Here is a 23,141-nt window from a genome sequence, read left to right on the forward strand (position 1 = left end):
AGGGCTGTGTTGAAGCACCAGAAACTGAAAAAGATGCTGGAATTGACGGGTAATGTTTATCCTGACTTGGTTAAAGTGTTTTATACTAACCTCACATTGGATGGGAAGAATGTTGTCTCTTATGTGAAAGGAATCAAGATGAAGATCACAAGTGATGTGTGGAATTCTGTGGCTGGAATAAAATATGCTGGACTGAAAGTTGGGAAAGGAAATACCAGTGGAATTTCAGAATTCAACAAGCTGCAATATTATAAGAGTTGCATGAGGAATCCTACAGAAAGTATAAACAGGTTTCATGCAGGGCATTTGAACCTCACTCCACGTCTAGTTGCATACATCATAGCATGGCAACTGATTCCAAGAGGGACAAACCATGCTGTCTTACATGAAGAGGATCTCATTCTCCTATATTGCATCATGAACCAAATTAAGGTAAACTGGGTGTTCATTGTCAATGAACACATGCTCAAGTCAAAAAGGTTGGCTGATTACAGATTTCCCTATGCTATTCTTGTTTCCAAATTAATTGATTACTTTGGTATTGATGTTACAAATGAGAGAAATGACCCTATCAAAGCTGTAAGTGAGATTGATACTTCAACTCTCACCAAAATGGGTTTTCACAAAATTGAAAACAAGTGGGTGGTTCTCAAGGAGAAGGACACTCAAGCAGAACATGAGGATGAGGATGAAGCTGTTCCTATGGATGATGACTCACCTGCTGCCCAATCTGAACATGAGGAAGTTGTTGCAAATGCCATAGTTGCCTATCAAAGTCCAGAATACCGTGGAGAACCAATGTCTATGTTTGAGAGGCAAGTGCTGTACCGTCTTGATGTCATGTCTGCAGAACAAAGGGCACACTTTGAGACTACTCATGCAAGGTTCCAACACCTTGATCATCAGATTGAAGGAGTTCAGGCACAGCTTGCAGAGCTTTACTACAAGGATCAGTAGTTTTTTCTTCTTTTAATGCTTTCCTTATCAGTTTTCAAGTTTATGTAATGTTGAACAATTTGGTTTTCTGGTTCTGAACTATTATGGTTATAATTTCTGCTTTATACCCCTGTATTCCCTATGCTTATATGCTGTTTGATGAATCCAAAGGGGGAGAAAAATAGCTCACCATGCTAGGTGATGCTAGCTGAAACAGGGAGTTAACTCTGCACCTTTACACAAATTCTGCATGTTATGCAATATTGCTGTTTTCTGGTGTAAAGTCTGGTGCAGTGCAGGTACTTAAAGCAACAAAGCTATGAGGTTAGCTATGGGGATTTGTCTCCATCAAACAGGGGGAGATTGTTGAAGATGGTTGCTGCCCCCTTCAAGATTGTGTTTGATGAAGACATATATGTAGTGTTTGATGAAGACTTGTATGTAATTCTCATGTATTTTTGCTTTGCTTTAAGTATGTCTTAGCTAGTGCTTAGAGGTTGTCTAAGAGTGGGCTTTTTGCTGAGTAACTCACCTCATAACCACTGGCCATGTGTTAAGAACAAGCATAAGTTTTCTTAAACTGTTTTTCACATGTTTTACACAAAAACACGTTTACTGCATAAAAATAAATCTGTTCTTTTCTAAATAAACAGATTCATTTTTTCACTGATGCCTTGGCTAAAGTCTTGTAAAAATTAGATTTTGTGCATCAGGTATTTTGACTAAGTCTTCTTCTTTTCAAAACGACTGAGTTTTAAATTGTTAAACTTTCTCTGTTTTCGTTTTGAAAAATAAATCTGTTCATCTGTAAATGAATAGATTCTTTTTGCCTCTGGTGCCATGTCAAGCTTAAACGTTTTTTAGTTTTATCTCAGCACCAGAATGGTTGACTAAGTCTCCTCAATTAACAGATTCTCTAACTGCTTTTGAAAATAAATCAGTTTATTTTATTTTCAATCTGTTCATTTTATAACAGCTTTAACTGTTTTTCAAAATTCTGTTATAAGCTGGCTTTCTATAAAATGCAAACTTGTTTCTGAGCTTAACAACGATTCAAACAATTTATACATTTGATAAAAACAAGTTTTGACAGCAGAGAGTTAAGTGTTTTCAAAGGATTAGCATTTGTTCTTCAAAGATTTCAAAAATCACAAAGTGCTTGTTCTTGGTTTGGCTCCAAAAGCTTGGTGTGAGGTGCAGCTACTGTTCTAGCAATCTTGCCTACTGGTTTAAGGCAGATCTGTGTATCCTCAATCAGGTGTAGTCGTTTCACATCTCTTTCTTGTAATAGTTTGGTTGAACACTCTTCTTGATAGGTGTTCTTGAAGAGTGGGTGTGTGTGTATGCTGAAATAGGTTTTTTCAGCAAGAGTACCTAAGTTCTTGTAGGTTTCAAGAACAGTGGGAATTGTACTTGGTTGTACTGTGTGTTAGTGATTTCCACCTGTTGTTGGTGAAGACTGGATGTAGCTCAGGTTGAGTGAACCAGTATAATTGCTTGTGTCCATTCTCTCTCTCTCTCTGCAATTTCGTTTCTGCATAATTGATAAAACAACAAAGAAATAAATCTGTTCAATTGAAAATAAATCTGTTCCTTCTGGGCACTGTGCATACTGTTCTTGATTTCTGAAAAAGGTGTTTGAATCTGATAAGAACATATATAATCTGCTAAAAACCATTGGAACAGATTGACTGTGATAGGCTGCTCAAGAAACTGTAAATGCTATTAATTGAACCTTAAACAATTGCTTAAAGTTGAAGCTTGCTGTTTTGTGATTCATTGTTCTTAATTTCTGGAAAATTTCTTGACATCAAGAAGAACACTCATAGTCTGTTAAAAGTCACTGGAACAGCTTGTTTGCAAAGGTCACTCAATTAACTAGCATGCTATCAATTGAACCTTAATCACGTGCTTGAAATTGAAGCTTGCTGTTTTGTGTTTCACTGTTTTTCAAATCTGATATTTGTGTGTGTGCTGCTGGAAATTCTCACTGCATAATCTTGTGATTAACCTTGCTGAATTAAAAGCTTTTCAAACAAAAACAGTGCTGAAATAAATCTGTTCATTTTCACATAAATCGATTTATTTTCTGTAAAACTGTGTTAAACTCTGTTTCTGCGAGAAAGTTTTAAAAGGTCAATTCACCCCCCCTCTTGAACTTTGGCACTATTAAACCCAACAACATCTGCCTTAGTTTTGTATAAATTTTGTAAATAATAGAATAGTACTTTTGGGCCTTGTATTCTGGGCAAAGTTAGTGTAGGATTTTTGGCCTTAAAAGACCAAGAAGAAGGCAACAACATGGCCCCACTTCAAGGCTTCCAAGAAGAAGCCATGTGTCTCTCATCCAAAGTCACTCTTCATGCTTCTCCACTTCCTTAGGTGCCACATACCAATGCCGCTTCAACCTCCTAGTGTCACTTGTCTTGATGCCATTGGAGAGTTACTTAATGTCTTGGATTGCCACATGGTAACCCACCAATGGAGAGGATTATAAGGTGTCAGATGTCATGTTGTGAATGAAGAGTTTTGTAGAACTTGGACAATCATCTTAGGAGCTTTCTTAGTCTATAAATAAGAAGATCCTCTCTTTTAAATTCTAGACTTGAATGATATATGAAATTATGTTTATGAAATTATTAGCACACTTCTCCAAGTCTCTCCCTCTATGATGCTCTTTTGCATTCTAGAAACTCAAGGAAGTTGTCCTAACCTCTTCCTTGGCCCTTGCACCTAAAACCTCATGCCTAAACCACTTCTCCTCCATGACCATTCGGTGTTTTACTCCATGGATTTATACAAGTTTTTCGCTTCCTTCCATCAGATCTTCCCAAAACTCAAGGACAATTGCATCACTCTCCCTGTTATGCTCTCTCCTAGAATAGGATGTGTTAGGATAGTCTCTCGTATAAGTAGACCTTCTCTTCACTTGTTGTTATACCTTAACACATAGTTGAACCAAATCATTTAAATCATTAAAAGGAAATATTTCAACCCTATCCTGAATTTATAGGTTAAGCCCACTCTAAAATCTAGCAATGATAACCCTAGGGTCTTCCTCAATACCAACCCTCAAAATCAGTAATTCCATTTTTTTCCTAGGATTCTCCTAAGGGAATTTTTTTCAATTTATTTCAGTTTCTAATTTGAATAAGAGGGTGTTTCATTAAACCGGTCCACCAATACATTGTTGGTCCCTAAAAGCTAAGTGTAGCCATGGAAAAATTTCTTTTTTCATCAACATGGTTACTGGCAAACAAGTTGTTTTACTTTCATCTCTTAATCTAAAAATTCTTCTACATTATCTTTTTCATAAAAAGGAGGAAGGTCTATCCTTGGTTCTCTAGGAAAAGGTTCATATATAGGCCTATGATAGTTTTTTGGGTGTGGTACATAATAATCTTCATTATATTGTGGACTACACCACCCCTCAGTTTGCCCTGTTGGAGCCAAACTCCTTCTTCTATGCCTAGGTTCCTCTTCTTCATATCCATTGCCCTTATTTTGATTAAGGGTCATTTGTGTAAACATAGGTATCAAATTTCTTATTTATATTTTCCATGCTTTCTTGTTATTTTTCTAAATTTTCTTTTAAAAGTATGGTCTCCTCTCTCCCCCCATACTCCCCCTTTGGTTCCCTATTACTTCCTTGTACACTAGATACATGATTATGATCACTCATTTTGAATTAAGAAAAAATATTTTCACACAGATTTTGATTCAATAATGAGTGATAAAAAAATTTCACAAATAGGTTTTGAGGTTGGAAGTTTCTATGAAGGTCAAATAGTCAGGTTTTCTCTAAGTTCACTCCTAAAAAATAGCGGTGAGTTACTTGGATCGCTTAATTACCAAAGTATTTCCTAGCTAGAGATTCCTCAAATAGACTTAGCCAATTTTCCTCAAAAGAAACTTCAAAACAATTTTCCCTAAATGTGTGTGTGCAAGGTTTCCTAGTGAATAAAGCAAGATAAATTATAAATTGAGAGAAAATACCCTAAGTATCATGAAGAATTAGAAAATAAAAGAAAGCAAGAAATTAAACAAGAAAGAAGCAAAGAAAACAAGAAAATATAAAGAAAGTAAACTAGACGTGTCGTGAAAGTGCAAGTGACACTTTGAGTCCCTTGACATACTTTCACTTACTAATGCATGATTTTACTATTACTGATGGCAGAGCCCCTAGCAAAGAACCAACCATTAAGACAATGAGTAGAAGAATACAAGAAGAGTGAGACTAGGCTACCCCAAGCAAATACATACTTTTATACATGTTTAAAGAGTCATGAGTTAGTTGTAAAAATTAGAATAGGATTTTACTTTTACTTGCAAAATAATTAGGTCAAGTAGTGTAGATTATGGACTTGTATTTTTTCCTTGAGTAGACTAGGGTTAGGATTAGAGTTTCTAAACCTACCTAGGGTATAATTGATCTCAATCTTGGCCCATCTTAAACCATAGGTCGGTCACATATTAACTTTACACGCCTAAGATAAACTCCTTGTTCACATTGTCATCCCACTTGCCATGTGCCTAGAATTAGTGCTATCTTTTGAATTAAAATTCCCCTCCAAATTCCCTTGTAATTGGTCGGCCTCCTCACCTATAAATGAAGGTCCAAGGCTTGGTATTTTTCAAATCAATAATATTAGAGTTATATTGCTAATAGACCTCACAACACTACAAGTTCCATGAGAACTCTTTGAGTTCTTCATTGGCTTCACTCCTTCATTGCTTCTGCTTCCACCTACAAGCCAATTGGTGCTAGTTTTCACATCATGAAAAAGGAACTCCATTATTTGGTATCTAGAGCTATGGTTCAAACAAAGGTGTAGTGAGTTATTCTTCTTTTCTAGTATTTCTTTGATATTTTTTTGTTGTCTACATTTCATTTTAATTGTCTTGAGTTGTTTTTAATATTGTTTTACCATTTATTTTGTGCCTATTTGAGGTTTAACGAGTTCAAATTTTAAATTCTATCTTGAACCATCCATATCATGTGTTTAGGGCTCCAATTATGCAATCCATGTATGTACTTTTATTTTGATTAAGTCTTATTTCAGTATTTGATGTTTTAATTGCGATAACCGTGTGTTTTGAGTGATTCTTTTTTAATCTAATTCTAGTCATGTCAAGTCATGTTAGTTCATAATTGTCAACAATTCTTAGTAGTAGTTTTGTTGAATTGATGTTTCTTGCTTTGACCTAATGGTTCTAATTGTGTTAAAAATATATGTCTTTGAATGCTTTTTAATTTTTGAATTTGAGTTCATTACTTGTTAATTAATTCAATAACAAGTTATTAGAGTTACAATTTCCATTAAGTGTTCTTGGTGCCTAATTTTCATCATCCAACTTGAGGTCAAAGGTTATTCAAAATGTTGTTGAGAATTGGGAGATCCCTTTGAGTTTCTTGGTTCATAGTTAAGGTTATTCCGTTCCTTTTCATTATTGTGTTATAATTTTTTGTTTGTAAGTGCCACGATAGGATTTCTTGTTGGGCATCATAACTGTGACAGAGTGTTCCAGTGTGTGGTTTGGTTCTTGTAGTGTTCAAGAATTGTTTTTTTATATTCTTTTGTAAAAAGAATTTGTTAATCTAGCGAGTTTCATCTTTGTGTGAGGTGGGACTTGATGTAACTCTTTTGTGAGTGAATGAGTATAAATCTTGGTGTGCTTTAAGCTCTCTTTATCATTGCACTTTATTTTTCTACATAATTGTTCTTACTGCTTAAAACTCAATCAGTTGTTTTTAAAATCAATTGGTTGTTTTATCTGCAGATCTCATTGGCTTTCTGAATTGAACAAAACTAATGTTCTAAGCAATTATGTGTGGAACTCTGTACGTTGATTTTGTTTGTATACATTTACATTGTTTGAATCAATAAGTTTCTTGAAAACTTTGTTTGATTTTGTTGGATTCTGCATTAGTTCTTGAAAGCTGAAATATCTCTCGTTTATTACTTTAGCTAGAAAAAGAATCAGTTATTTTCATGTTTAATCTGTTAGTTCTTGCTCTATTACTAAAACTAGAAAAATAATTAGTTGTTTTTAAAAATAATCTCTTGCAATTAATTATGAAATTTCTTTCTTTAAAATAGATTCAAGTGTTTTCTAAGTGAAATTGATTTATAGATTTGTGCCTTAAGAATTGTGTGCCTGAGATTTTTTAATCAATTGTTTTTAATAATAACAAGTTTTTTTTTAATCCGTATTCTTTTAGAAAATTTCAATATGTTATTTTGAAAAACAATCAATTGAAATTTTGTCAATTGACTAAACTACCTTTTGCGAAAATCAATCTAAATACAATTCACCCTTCTCTTGAACGTAAGCACACAAATTGGAAACCTAAGAATAACACTATAGTAGATTACCAAACAAAATTTTTGAAAGGTTCTTGGCTGATCTATAATTTTTTTTCCAGAAATGATTCGGCCTTAAAAAAATAACCGGTACAAGATGAATCTCAGCCCCCACCTCCGGCATTGTGTTCTTAACACCAAACCATTAGAAAAGCCACCACAAAGTTGTTGTCTGTTGTCTCAAGCTCTTGCTCAGTTGCATGTGTGGATAGCCTCAAGCTGCAGCAGACAGAAACATCACAGCAGACATAAACATTTTATAAACTTCAAATAACTTAGATTTTCTACATTTATATGTAAAAGGATTTATTTAAAGATATAAATTTGTTCGTTATTTATATATTCATTCGGCATGATTGATACCTAATTATTAAATAATAACTCATGTATTATTTAAAAAACAATGTTTATATAAAATTTCTAAAGTTGTTTTGGTTTTCACAATTGAAATTTCACTTTAGAATTCAAAAGAATTGGCACCATTCAGATCTTGACACGAAGAAAAATGTGGTGCAGTGAGCGCAAAGGGTTGATGCTACAAACACAAAAGAAGCATGTACTCTTGTTCCAAACAGAAAATTTTTACTTCTATTCACGCCCACAAAGACCAATCCAAGCCTACCCTAGCCAAACTTAAGTAACAAATTCATGAACGCAATTGCTTCCTGCACCCGATCAATTATGATTGGCACCGGACGGATTTTTAAAATTTCCATTGAGTTATTCTCTTCTTCACTTTGAAAAATAGTGTATGGTGAGGTGCAGAGGAGAGGAAGTTCATTATTGTGGTAAAGCTTTGCTTAACATTCAATCCAACATATATAAAAAATTATAACATAGATAGTATAAAAGAACAAATAAAAAATTCTTTAGAAGCCAAGTGCCCTAACTACCTAACACTAATACGGATATTAATATCCGCAGAACAACAACAAATTCTGGATAAAAATATCCGCAAGTCAAAAATCAATTATGGATAAAAATATCCGGAAGGCAATAATCAACTACAGATAAAAATATCCGAAAAGCAATATCCAACTACGGATAAAAATATCTGAAAGGCAATAATCAATTACGGATAAAAATATCCGGAATACACAACTCAATTACAAATATAAACATCCGGAAGTCATGTGAGTGTACCTTGACTTCTTCGACGATGGTTCCTTCTCCGACTTACGCTGCCTCAGAGGATAAGTGCGATGTCGAAGCTGACCGTGGCGACTGTTGCTCTGCCTACGAAATCGAACGAAGACGAAGGTGGCTGACGGTGATGACTACGCCTGCGGCTACTGGTTCACGCACAAACGAAGAAGAAGAATAGGGTTGGGTGCATGACATTGGGTGCAGATCTCACTTAAGGTATTTTCAAATTTATTAAGGGTAGTTTAGTCTTTTCCTACCTGCGATTTGGTGCGAGTTCAAAAATGATGGAGAATCAGTCATTCCTGAAACTTATTGTTCTTTAGCAGTTAATTTCTGAATGTTCACCCTGCACTCTGCACCCTGCATTACAGCTATCATCCACATTACTTAATTTTGCCTTCAAACAATGCCCCCAACTATCACACAATTTAACACCTTTCATCATTAAACGCAAATTCAAATTCATTGCCACTTTCATTCTACATTACACCACCTCTTCACTTCAGATATTCCTATCGAATATTTTATCTATGTTTATACTTTTCTTCACTCTATTCATAAACCGTCTCATTATTCATATTCAATTAGGCATCACACCAACAAATTCTATCATAGTTGAAACCAGCAGAACAGAAAAAAAAGGTTCGCACCAAACAACTTCGAACAAATAATGCAAAATTTATCTCTTCAACTAAATTGCATTTGCATATAACCACCACGATAGAGAAGGCCTCGGTGAACAGAACCACCCCAGAAGATGCACTATTCCGATCAAGTTTTGCAGACTGACTCGTGTTTTCACCATTTCAAGATGAAGAAATCTCCCCACTGTTCATTGTTTACTGTTTTCTATTCGTCGGAAATCGTAAAATCCTACGTTCGCAATTTTTCCAAAATCGCACCGCTTCAATGTTCCGCAATCGAAGAATTTCAATAAAGCTCACAGAAAATGAAGAAGATTTGATGAATGAAGCACAAAACGCGGATAAAAAGGCACAACAAATTCAAGTAAATTTGAAACACGTTTTAAATTCTTATTTGAACCTCCACGTCAAATGTTCGCACCACAAATCCAATGGAAAAAACAACAAATGTTGTTTGATATTCTGCACCACGAAAACTTTTCCAAAAATTTTCGAAAATGAAATTTTTAGAAGATCATAATGGAAACCTAACTTTAAAAAATTTGCTAAGGACGTAGTAGTAATTTAAGAACTTAAAAATGAAAATTAAAAACACTCGAGAGCTCTAATCTATGAAGAATTTGAAACAAAATCAAAAAGTTCAACTAATGGAGTTTATGGCGAACTAAATATGACTCTACACAAAACATGTATGATCAAAATTCGCGTTTTAGAATAAACCTTTGAAACTTAACGAAGATTAAAAACCTCCATAATTTTGTAGATGTTTTAAAATAAACCTATGAAATTTAACGAAAGTTAAAAAAACCTCAATTATTTTGCTGAGGTATTAGAATAAATTTTTGGTATTTAGCAAAGGTTAAAATAACTTTCGTTATTTCACTACAAAAAATTAGCAATTTAGTTATCAAATAGTCACCAATTGTTCTCAATATCGAATTTGCGAATGAAATAGCGACTGAATAAAGTGTTAATGATTTTAGTTAGTTTTGCAACCGAAACTGCGACCAAAAGTGAAAGTAGCAAAAAATGTGTTGATGATTGAATTGAATAAATTAAAAATAGTTAAATCCACGATCGAATTAGACCAAGTCTGTGTATTTTTTGGCGACCAAAATAAATCTAGTGACTAAATGGAAGTGTTAATTTTTTTCACCAAATTAGCGATCAAAATTGATTTATTTTTCACAGACCAAATTCATTTTGGTGGTTTCTGTCACTAAATTAGTAACTAAATATGTTTATTTTCAAGCAACCAAATTCATTTTGTTGTTTAAATGAAAGTGTTAATTTTTGTCGCTTATTTAACGACTAAATATATTTTTGAATTTTATAAATGTTGAAGGATACAAACGACACTCAAAATGGTAATTTACCTACGGATACTAAGCCTGTGGGTAACGAAAACAACATTACACATCAACAGCGAGTCCGTAGCTAATGTATAATGTTAATATACTTTATTTTTAAAATTTTAATTATTATTTGAATCTTTTTTTTTATTTTCAATTACTATTGATAATTATTATATATGCTATTACAATTATAATTAATGTTAGAACTAAACTGCAGCAGGTGGGACTCGAAGCCAATATTATTAAATATTATTAAATATTATTAATATTATTAAATATTATTAATATTATTAAATATTATTAATATTATTAATATTATTTAATTTTATTAATATTATTATATATTATTATATATTATTAAATATTATTAATATTATTAAATATTATTAATATTATTAATATTATTAATATTATTAAATATTATTAATATTATTAAATATTATTAATATTATTAAATATTAATAATATTATTATATATTATTAATATTATTAAATATTATTAATATTATTAATATTATTTAATATTATTAATATTATTAAATACTATTATATATTATTAAATATTATTAATATTATTAAATACTATTATATATTATTAAATATTATTAATATTATTAAATACTATTATATATTATTAAATATTATTAATATTATTAAATATTAATAATATTATTATATATTATTAATATTATTAAATATTATTAATATTATTAAATATTATTAATATTATTAAATATTATTAATATTACTAAATATTACTAATATTATTATTAAATATTATTAATATTATTATTATTAAATATTATTAATATTATTATTATTAAATATTATTAATATTATTATTATTAAATATTATTAATATTATTATTATTAAATATTAATAATATTATTAAATAATATTAATATTATTAATATTATTAAATATTATTAATATTAATATTAATATTTAATATTAAATATTATTAATATTATTAAATATTATTAATATTAATATTAATATTTAATATTAAATATTATTAATATTAATATTAATATTTAATATTAAATATTATTAATATTAATATTAATATTTAATATTAAATATTATTAATATTATTAAATATTATTGATATTATTAAATATTATTGATATTATTAATATTATTGATATTATTAAATATTTTATAAAATAATATTAATATTATTAAATATTATTAAGATTGTTAAATATTATTAATATTATTAAATATTATTAAGATTGTTAAATATTATTAATATTATTAAATATTATTAAGATTGTTAAATATTATTAATATTATTAAATATTATTAAGATTGTTAAATATTATTAATATTATTAAATATTATTAAGATTGTTAAATATTATTAATATTATTAAATATTATTAAGATTGTTAAATATTATTAATATTATTAAATATTATTAAGATTGTTAAATATTATTAATATTATTAAATATTATTAAGATTGTTAAATATTATTAATATTATTAAATATTATTAATATTATTAAATATTATTAATATTATTAAATATTATTAATATTATTAAATATTATTTAATATTATTAAAATTATTAAATATTATTAATATTATTAAATATTATTAATATTATTAAATAATATTAATATTATTAATATTATTAAATAATATTAATATTATTAATATTATTATTAATATTATTAAATAATATTAATATTATTAATATTATTAAATAATATTAATATTATTAATATTATTAAATAATATTAATATTATTAAATATTATTAATATTATTAAATATTATTAATATTATTAAATATTATTAATATTATTAAATATTATTAAATAATATTAATATTATTAAATATTATTAATATTATTAAATAATAATATTATTATTAAATATTATTAATATTATTAAATAATATTAATATTATTAAATATTATTAATATTATTAAATATTATTAATATTATTAAATATTATTAATATTATTAAATAATATTAATATTATTAAATATTATTAATATTATTAAATAATATTAATATTATTAAATAATATTAATATTATTAAATAATATTAATATTATTAAATAATATTAATATTATTAAATAATATTAATATTATTAAATAATATTAATATTATTAAATATTATTAATATTATTAAATATTATTAATATTATTAATATTAAATATTATTAATATTATTAAATAATATTAATATTATTAATATTATTAAATATTATTAATATTATTAATATTATTAAATATTATTGATATTATTAAATATTATTGATATTATTAATATTATTGATATTATTAAATATTTTATTAAATAATATTAATATTATTAAATATTATAAATAATATTAATATTATTAAATATTATAAATAATATTAATATTATTAAATATTATAAATAATATTAATATTATTAAATATTATTAATATTATTAAATATTATTAATATTATTAAATATTATTAATATTATTAATATTATTAAATATTATTAATATTATTAATATTATTAAATATTATTAATATTATTAAATATTATTTATATTATTAAATAATATTAATATTATTAATATTATTAACTATTATTAATATTATTAAATATTATTAATATTATTTAATATGATTAATATTATAGATATTTATTAATATGATTAAATATTTATTAATATTAATAAATATTATAAATAGTGTTAATATTATTAATATTATAAATAATGTTAATTTTATATATTTTTTTATTAATAGTATTTATATTATTAATGTTATTATTACTGATATTATTAATTTTATTATATTACTAATATCATTAATACTATTATTATTATTATTAATATTATTTATATTATTAATATAATACTATTTATATTGTTAAAATTATTATATTAATATTAATAATATGTATAAATTAGTTATGATTATTATTATTATTTATGAATATGAATTATGTTTTCATAATTTTTCATATGATATTAATATTTTTAATATATATAATTATTATGATAATAGTTGGTAGGTAATAGAGATCAGTTGGTGATAGTTCGTAGGTAATAGAGATTCGTGAGTAATAGTTGGTAAGTAATAGGGATCCGTAGGTAAAAGTTAGTTGGTAATAAGATCCGTAGGTAATAGTTGGTAGGTAATGCTGAATTTACCTACGAATTCAGAATTCGTGGGTAATAGTTGGTAGGTAATGCTGAATTTACCTACGGATTCTGAATTTGTAGGTAATGTCCGTAGGTAACGTTGTTCGTAGGTAATATCCATAGGTAATGCGGAATTTACCTACGAACTCAGATTCGTGGGTAAAAATCCGTAGATAATACTGATTTTTTTTTTAGTGATTCTGATTTTTAACATTGAAAAACTATATCTATTAAATACAATAAATTTATATATAAAATAAAAAAACATAATTATTTAAAGTGTTTTTTATTTTTAACAATGATATTACATTAAACATTTTTAACTCCGTATTATATTTGACTTGTAACATTTGTTGGGTGGAAAGAGATTTACTGCAGCAGCTTTGGTTTTGATCCTTCTGAATCCCTAAACCCTTCACAGTGATGTATTCGCTCATTCACCTCAGCATGCAGGTACTTCTTTTCTCCTCTCATTTCTCCATTTTTTAGGATCATAACTCACAATTTGTTAGGTTCAACTTTTTGTTAATAACTTACTCACTTCAATCACAATTTCAACGCTTTTCAAACTCTGTCATATATTTTAAAATGAAAAGAGCTTGGTTCTCTTTCTTGATTATAAAGGTCTAACTAAAAAACGTTAACCTAAATATAAATATTAAAACTATCTAAGATATATATAAAAGACTAAAAAAAATAAAAGAATCAACTTTGATTTATCTATTTAATATAATAATTAATAGATAAATTAAAATTGACTCTTTATTTAAATTTAAATTTATATATATTATAGTAAAATTAAATAATAATATCAGACTAGTATTTCTATTTTTTTTTCAAATTTAATCTAGCATACCTGAATAAATCAAATTAGTTTAATTTTGGATTAAATTGGTTTAGATCAAGTAATAAGTTGGATTACGTATTTTTTATAAATTTTAAAGTGATAAACAACGGTTTGAGTCAGCTTAGAAATTATATATTAAAAGGGACTTTAATATTGAACTAAAAATGCAAAATAAATTATTATTTTAGAGATCTAAATTTTTTAAATGTTCGATTAACCGAAAAACTTTTGATATCATTTATTTAGCGTTGAATTAAATAAAAATTCAAAATAGATTTAAAGTTTGTTTAATAGATAATTTCTAAGTATGCTAACCTCTTTGTCTGTTTAGAGATTATAAAAAAAATTACACAATTCACTTAAACTAAAACAATTTAATCCAAAAAGAATTAAAATAACCAAACAATTATTTTATTTTAAAATAAAAATAAATAAATTAGTCAATATTATTATTGTTTTATATAATTAAAATTATATAATCATGTAAACATTTTATTCTTAAGTGTAAAAAAATACTGATTTTTTAAATTAATAAAATTAAAAAAAAACTTCTAATATAAAATAAATATCTAAACTAATTATATATTTTTCAAATTTATTTTTTGTCACTAAATGAATAATATAATTAATTAAAAAATTATTATTATTTGTTTTTATTTCAAATTCTTTCACTTTGTTCTTCTTCAAGCTTCAAAGCTATTGTTAACTTTTAGGTAATGGAGTGGGTAAGTTTTCATAAATCACCTTAATACACAGAGCCATTGGAAGAAGAGGAGCAAGTTGCAACATTGAGAGGAGGAGGAGGAGCAAGCGGCGACAGTAGAATAGGAACAAGTGGCAACACTAGAGGAGGAGCAAGTGGCGATGGTGGTGTAGGAGGTGGTGGTTGCATTGGAGGGGAGTAGGTGGTGGTCGTGGACTTGGTCGTGGTGATGGTGGAGGCATTAGCAGTGTAGGAGTAGAAGGTAGTGCGAGCAAAGGTGAAATGGAGGTGTGAGCAGAAGTGCGAATGGAAGTGCGAGCGAAGGTATTTTAATTGCTTGCATTAATTTTACGCTCAATACTGTTTGTGAAGAAAATTGAGTAGCCAAATAATACTATGTTATTGTCATAATCACTATGGGGGAGGTAGGAAGATGGGAAGAGGATAGATGGCGTTGGGGATTGAACTGGAGAAGGGAGAGGTTTGAATGGGAGTCTAATTTGGAGTCAGAGCTCATATCTGTATTGAGTATGACGTCTATGAGCAAGGAGGCCCAGGACCATCTTATTTGGAGAGGGGACCCAAAAGGTATGTTTACGGTTAAATCAGCCTACTCTATTTTGACCAACTATGTTGATACAAGTGGAGGTGTGTTTAGTAATTTATGGCAAGCAAGAGCCAAGCCTAAAGTACTTACCACCGCTTGGAGAATCCTTCTGGACAGAGTTCCAACTAGAGTTAATCTTGTAAGAAGGGGAGTGATTGTGAATTCGACTTTATGCCTGTTATGCAACCTATCCGAAGAAACATCTCAACATCTCTTCCTTGATTGTGTATTTGCACAACGTGTCTGGTCAAGATGCTACCGTTGGATCAGTGTTTTGGGGGTCCAAAACAAGGATATTCAGAATCACCTGATGAACTTCCACTTAATTCACCTTTCTAATAAACAAAACCAGGTGTCGCTTGGCTTGTGGGCGGACAATTGTTAGCTGTATCTGGGACCAAAGGAACTTGGTAGTTTATAAGGAAGGGGTCCCTGATGATGATGAGATTTTTCAGAATACTCAACTACAGTCATGGTCGTGGTTAAAACACATGGTAGCAGGTTACTCTTATGCTTTTTCTGACTGGCTTTTGAACCCTAACCAGTGTCTTCTAGCAGTGTTTTGAGTATGCTTTTTCCTGGGCAGCGAATGTATAATATCACGGGGTACTTGGAATTATGGTCTGCATATTGTGGTATGGTTTCTGTCAAGGGTGTTGCTGCATTGCTGCAGAAACAAAGCGGAGCATATCTGGGAAATAGGCCGATGCTAGCTGAAGTTGTAAAAGATAGGGGGGCAGCGGTTTATCATTGATAGTTAATTTTATGTGTAAAGTTGCAGTAGTGAGTAATGCAGCTCGAAGCAGATGGGTTAGCAGGGTGTTAGGAAATAAGCATTAGGTTGCTGGAGAGTGCTCTTAATAATAGTGAAAAGTGGAGATGGTACAAGGTTTCTGGAGCTGGTAATAGAAGCTGTAAAGGTAGACGATTAATCTGTCATTTGGTTATTGAACTAGTGTGAGCAGGGGTTTATTCTGTAGCATTCTTTTGAGTATAAGCTGGACGGTGCTCCCGGAAGAGCCAACCACATGTAAATGCAATTCACATATGTGTAGTAACCATTTGTGTTGTGCCAGATTTGAATGGATGAAATATATGCAGCTGGGACGGGCATGTGTGGCAGGTGTCTTAAGCCAATGGTGAAGCCAAATGTCAACTTGAAGCATCTGGAGATGTTACTGGAAGTTAAAAAGATGATGGAGATAGCTAATTCGCTTGGTGTACTATGGAGGAGTTGCTGCAGTAGACTGTTTATCTTATTGCAGTCCAATATAGATAGGGTGATTGCTGGTGCAGGGGTTTTAGCTCCTACAGCAAATGGCATATGTTTCTTTTCTGTGAAGGTTTTTCTCTTGTACTTGATAACACCTTAAGTGATTTGTTTTGTGTAAATGGGTTGAGATACCCCTTTTGTATCTCTTTTAATTTAATTTTCATTCTTTGCTGATAAAAAAAAAAAAATTGTCATAATCACTACCTTTTGCTCTCTTATTTTCGAATTTGTTAAAAGTTTGATAAAGTTTCAGTCAACAGATAAAAAATTATACTGTGTGCCTCATGAATATGCACGCTTTCTTAGGCCAATCTATGCCTCATTGTCATTTTGTATAGTTGAATTGTCTTGTTTTGGTATTGTTGGACTCATCTTGAGGGAGGCCAAACCAATCTTGCATTTTCCTTAAATTATTATGGTGTTTCAGCCCATGGTTTCTTAGAAGATGGGACAAGTGAATGAATCTCTCAGATCTGTTATTATATATCTTTTTATAAAAGCTCGTGAAGTCCTTGTTCAGATATCTAACAAATGCTTAATTATATTTTTGTAGCTTATATATTTATTTAACTTTTACTTATAAAGTAAATATTTAAGGGTGAAGTAGAAAATATAACTGCAAATGATCCAAACCACACACATTTATACATCTTTAGTATGAAGATGTTCCTTTTATTTTAAAGGTTAAATTATGTTGTAACTTTGTCTGGTGGGTTTGGACAATTTATTCCTATATTTCTTAAGTTATTGATTTAGGCAAAATGCTTTCCAATAAAGTGGAAACAACTATTTGACAAGAGAATAATAATAAGTATAACAAGTGTGTGATGTAGAATAATAACAAGTATAACATAAACATGCTCTAACAAAATAACAGAATGCCATATTAGCCTAATAGAATCCGATATGCAAATCTAACAACAATCTTCTAGATTCCTTATTTGTAATAAACAAGTTCTGCTTTCAAAATTTGTTTGCAGTCACATTGCGCTCTTCTACACTTTATTTCACAACATTATCACTTTCTAGTTTTTGTTTATTGTCTGAAGAGTATTATTTAGTTTATTGCCTTGTAGGAGCGTTATTTAGGATAAGCTTGAAATTATTCTGAGCACTTTGATTGAGTGTGGATATGTGTCATCCCCTGTAGAGGTGAGCGATAAAGGAGTTAATCTTCTGGGAGTTAAAGGTGATACGTCAGACTCTTCTATTTTGTTTAATATTGTTCAAGTTGTATTCTTTAGTAGTGTCCAAGTTGTGTTCTTAAGTAGTGTGCTTACACTCAAGTAATACAATTTGTTAGTATTACTAATGAGGATTATTACTTTGTATGCATAGAGTTCTTCAAAGGATTAAAAAGAACTAGAAAGGTGAGTGGCTGTGAGTTTTATTATGAGGGTATAAAATTTTATGAAGTAGTGTTTTCTAACTGTTCTTATTTTGCTTGTTTCTTTGGGTGCTAAACCTTCTAGCACATTCTTGTTTTTGTTTGTGAATGAGCCAAAGTAGTACATATAATCATGGGTTTATGGTAGGTAACATGACTATTCTTGTTAATGTTTTTTCAACTGCTAGCTTATTTCTTAGATCTTCTCTTGTCAAGAGGAAAACACAAACAATTACAGTTTGATTGGTCCTTAAACTTGTTTTTTTTTTTGCATCTTTTCCTTTCTTAACACAAAGAATGCTAGCAATACAATCATTCAAACACAACCTCTAATATTGACCGAAATTGATTAGAAATCACAAAATTGTGAGTCTCACTTATTTGATGAGTTTCACTGTGATTTTGTAATTTTTATTAAGTTTTAACTAAGTTTTGACCCTAAAATAATGTTGACTTCTCTCCTCTGAAGTCAGCTGAGACTCAGTCTTCTTGTGTTCTTCTAACCAATATTTTAGTTGATATTGGGATGGCTTGGAGGTCTTGGATATGTTTTATTTCTTTTTTCATCCTAGATTTTTCCTGATGGAGAACCATCCATCAATACCCATGTAGGACCACTCACACGTGCCATGGGTAGAAGAATAGAGAAAGGAGAAGATATTCAGAAGACTCCCCTCACATGCACAATCAAAATCTTCTAGTCTTAAATATGTAAATTATATAATAGTATTTTTTGTATTTGTATTTCTGAGCCAACTTTAGAGTGGGAATATCTTTCTCTCTAAACAAAATATCCTTTAGGTGCCTCTTCTTTACATGGAGTGACTCTTCAAGCTCTTCTCAAGAGTCAAAACAAGGCGCCTCTTCCAGGACTCTTTAATCCTTTTGTGCCACATGTCAAGTCATGAGTGGAAATTTTCTTGCACATAGGATTTACACATGACATGCTAGGAATGAAGAGTATTTTAGAACACTAATAGTAATCTTAGGAGCTTCCTTATTTTGTAATACTTTAGACTTGAATGATATATTGAATTTATGTTTCTAAAACTCTCAGCACATATCTCTCAAGTCTCTATCTATGATGCTCTCTTGCATTCTAGAACTCAAGGAAGTTGGCCTAACCTCTTACTTGGCCATTTGCACCTAGAGAAAACCACCCTTTCACTCTCCAAAACTCATATCATTCGGTGCTTCCTCCACAACTCTACAAGTTTTCTGCTGCCTCCATTGAATCCATGGCCCAACTCAAGGCACCATTGCATCATGTCCTCTTTAGTAGACCTACAAAAGATAAACAAAAGCCCAATTAGGCCTATACGTGCAAGTAGATGCTTAGACAAACTCTAGTTCTTAATTTTCCTTCTTATGTAGGTGTTTGTGGCTAGACTATATCCAACAGAATCCCTGGTAGATCATTGAATCTGAGAATACTAAGAAGCCCAAGAACTAGGCTTGAAGCCCAAAAATTACTTCAGCTTGAAGAAGGCCAATATGTGGAGTAGATTGGCCTTTACTAAGCGAACCACCAATCTCATGAATCCCTTAGAGCTCCACTCTAAAATTCTATAAATAGAGACCTCGTGGCAGTATTCCAAACCATCAAGGAGGAAAGCCATTGATAGGTAGAGTCATTAAGAGTAATAGATGCACTGAGAGGTATAAGAGATTGATCATAAGAAAGTCTCAAGGCTGAAGTCTAGCCAAGACTCTGGAGAAAAGGATCAAAAGCCTAAGTTGGCCAACAACATTCAAAGGATCCATGTTTGTTGTTCTCTTGCTTATCATCTTGAATATTCATTATAAGATTTTATTATGAGTTGCTAAACATACCCTAGTGGGATTGAAAAGCAATGTGATATTTCTTAAGTTATTGTAGTTTATGAATGCTTGTTTTTTATATTGAGATTCAAATTCCTTGGGTTTAGTAGTATGCTTAATTTTTAATGGTGAGGAATGTACCGATCAGGTCATCGGGTGTGACGACGTGTTTAGCAAATGACTACGTGGGACGTGCTCAGCAGGACATGTGGACAAGAGAAAGATGAATGGTCCAGGAGTGAGCATAGTCGCCGTTTGTGGAAGTGGCGTTCTGCAGTGTACATAGTCGGTTATCGCCAGGTCTTTGTGTCATCGCCGTGTTAGATAATGGAAGATCAGGTGGTCTGACATCGCCACAAGAAGCACATCGCCGGGTTTCCCAGTAAACTTAGTTGAAGTTGTTGAAGGTTCAAGCGGGTAAGTTCAAGCGTGTAAGTTCAGTAAAGATGATTGTTACGTCAGCATGGAGTGTGAAGGTCGAGTGAGTTGGAGGAAACAGCTTGCCCATCGACGACGGGATTCCCAGAGTGGACATTCGCCGACGGCGAGGTTTCCTCAGCTGGAACATGCATGGCGTAGCAATGAGGAGGGTGGCACTTGCGACGAGCGATATCACAGAGACGATGTACTTTGTTGCATCCGATACTCGCCTTGTCGGGTGGCGTTCCAGAGCGTGTTACGTGCTAGATTACTCCTTGAATAGGAGGCTTGGTCGCGCGACTGGTTACTACATAGAAATGACGCTCAAGTTACCCCAGCCCAGATGATGACACGTGTAGGGTTGGGTACTACCAGTTACCCCAACCCAGATGACGACACGTGTAGGGTTGGATGCTACATAAAAATGACGCTGAAGTTATCCTAGCTCAGATGATGACACGTGTAGGGCTGGGTACTACCTGTTACCCCATCCTAGATGATGACACGTGCAGGGTTGGATGCGAGCCACGCGTCCAAAGCGTAACTGCCTGGAGAGAGAAAAAACCTAGGTATAAAGGTAAACTTAACAGAATTTGCAGAGGTACGTTCATTACGGCTTATTGTTTTTGGGTTGAGTGCACTTTAGTAAGGTTCTACAGAACATAGTTTTCTCTCAGTTTTTGGGTGTTCTTGTTACTGACTTGAGCGTCGGAGTGCCACCGGCGGCAAAGGCGCCATCTTGTGTTTTCAGGTTCTCGGAGAGACAATCTGTAGTGCGGACTTGAAGGGCACGTGGTGTCAAAGCTGGTGAGGAAAGATCGTGACGAGGCATCGTTCCTGAGCTTAGTCAACCGGCAGGATCATCTGGCGCCCACCGTGGGGCCGTATAAAAGGTGATTCCCAACCACAGTTCGAGTTTGTTGAAGTTTTGGTGATTTCTGTTCGACTGCTTGCTGTCGCAGTCGGTTTTCATGAGATTTCACCTGTCGTTTGGAGTTTCTTTGAGTTGTTGAGTTTGCTGAGAAAGAATGAGGACAACACGATCTAGTTCAGTCGCGCCGTCAACCGAAGAGGACGTTGTGTCTATGACGCAGGTGATGGAGATGATGAGGACGTTGCAGGAGAACGTAGCTGCATCACGTTTTGAACAAGAGAGAATGCACGAGGCACTAGTGGCCTCACAATTTAGGAATGAAGAGCTCAACAAAGTTAACGAAGAGCTACGTAAAGCCCTTCAGGGACGGGAGGAGCGTGCGATTGGGGACAGATCTGCACCCCCGTCCCTACCGTGTAGTTTTCCCATGCCGTTTTCTCAGGAGATCATGGACACGGTGGTCCCTGCAAACGCGGTAGTGGTGAAAGCATCTTTCACCGGGGTGGAAGATCCTGAGGCTCATCTCACGGCATTTCACACGCAGATGATGCTCTCAGGAGGTTCAGACGCGGTCTACTGCAAGGTGTTCATGAGCACTCTCAGTGGAACAGCGCTGGACTGGTTCGTCAGTCTACCTACTGGCCACATTACTACGTTCCAGCAGTTCTCCAAGATGTTCGTTGAGTAGTACATAGTGAACAAGGCACCGCCGTTGGAGTCTTACGATCTGTTCGACGTGAGGCAGTATCAATGGGAGTCTTTGAAGGATTTTTTGAACAGATTCGGAGCTCAGATTGTCCGCTTGCCAGGTAAGGATGAAGAAATGTTTGTGCATGCCTTCAAAAAGGGCGTGTTGCCTGGACCTTTTAGTGAATCGCTGATCAGGAGCCACCCCGCCACGTTCGCTGAAATCCGGCGACGTGTCGTGGCTCACATCGCCGCTGAGAGAGAAGTCTCCGAGAAAAGGGGAAATGTGGCCCCAACTAAGCCACGCGCTCAAAGGAGGATTCAGCTGCAGAGGGTGATGGAGGCGGCGGCAGGGAAGAAGGATCAAAGGATGCATCATCCTTATGATCCAAAGAAGAGCAAGGGGAAGGGGCCAGGGCGGCCTAAAGAGTCTAATCGCCCGCCGAGGTACGAGTTTGTGATGGGATTGGCTGACCTGCTCGCCATTCCGAACATTGCTGCCAGGCTCAAGGTACCTGAGAAGACGACGGATAAGGTGTTGGGGCCAAAACCAGACGCGTGGTGTGAGTTCCACAAGAGCTTTGGCCACTCCATCAATTCGTGTTTGGCTTTGGGATACCAACTCGCCGAGTTGGTCAAGTGTGGGTTCTTGAAAGACTATTTGCTGGAGAAGCAAACGGGGCAATTGTCAGGTTCACAACCAGCGAGCGGTGAGGGACAGCAACATGAAGTACCCATTCACGACGAGATCCACACTATAGCTGGTGGATTCTCGGGTGGCGAGTGTACTGCATCACAGCGGAAGAAATATGCAAGGTCCGTGATGTCAGTAGAGGCTTTTGAGGATCACTTGCCCGACGTGGACATCACGTTCACCAAAGAAGATCTTAGGGATGTTGTGCCTCATGACAACAATCCCATTGTGGTGTTGCTT

Source organism: Phaseolus vulgaris, chromosome 4 (genome assembly GCF_051622355.1).
Source record: "Phaseolus vulgaris cultivar YP4 chromosome 4, ASM5162235v1, whole genome shotgun sequence".
In the NCBI taxonomy this organism is placed as follows: domain Eukaryota; kingdom Viridiplantae; phylum Streptophyta; class Magnoliopsida; order Fabales; family Fabaceae; genus Phaseolus; species Phaseolus vulgaris.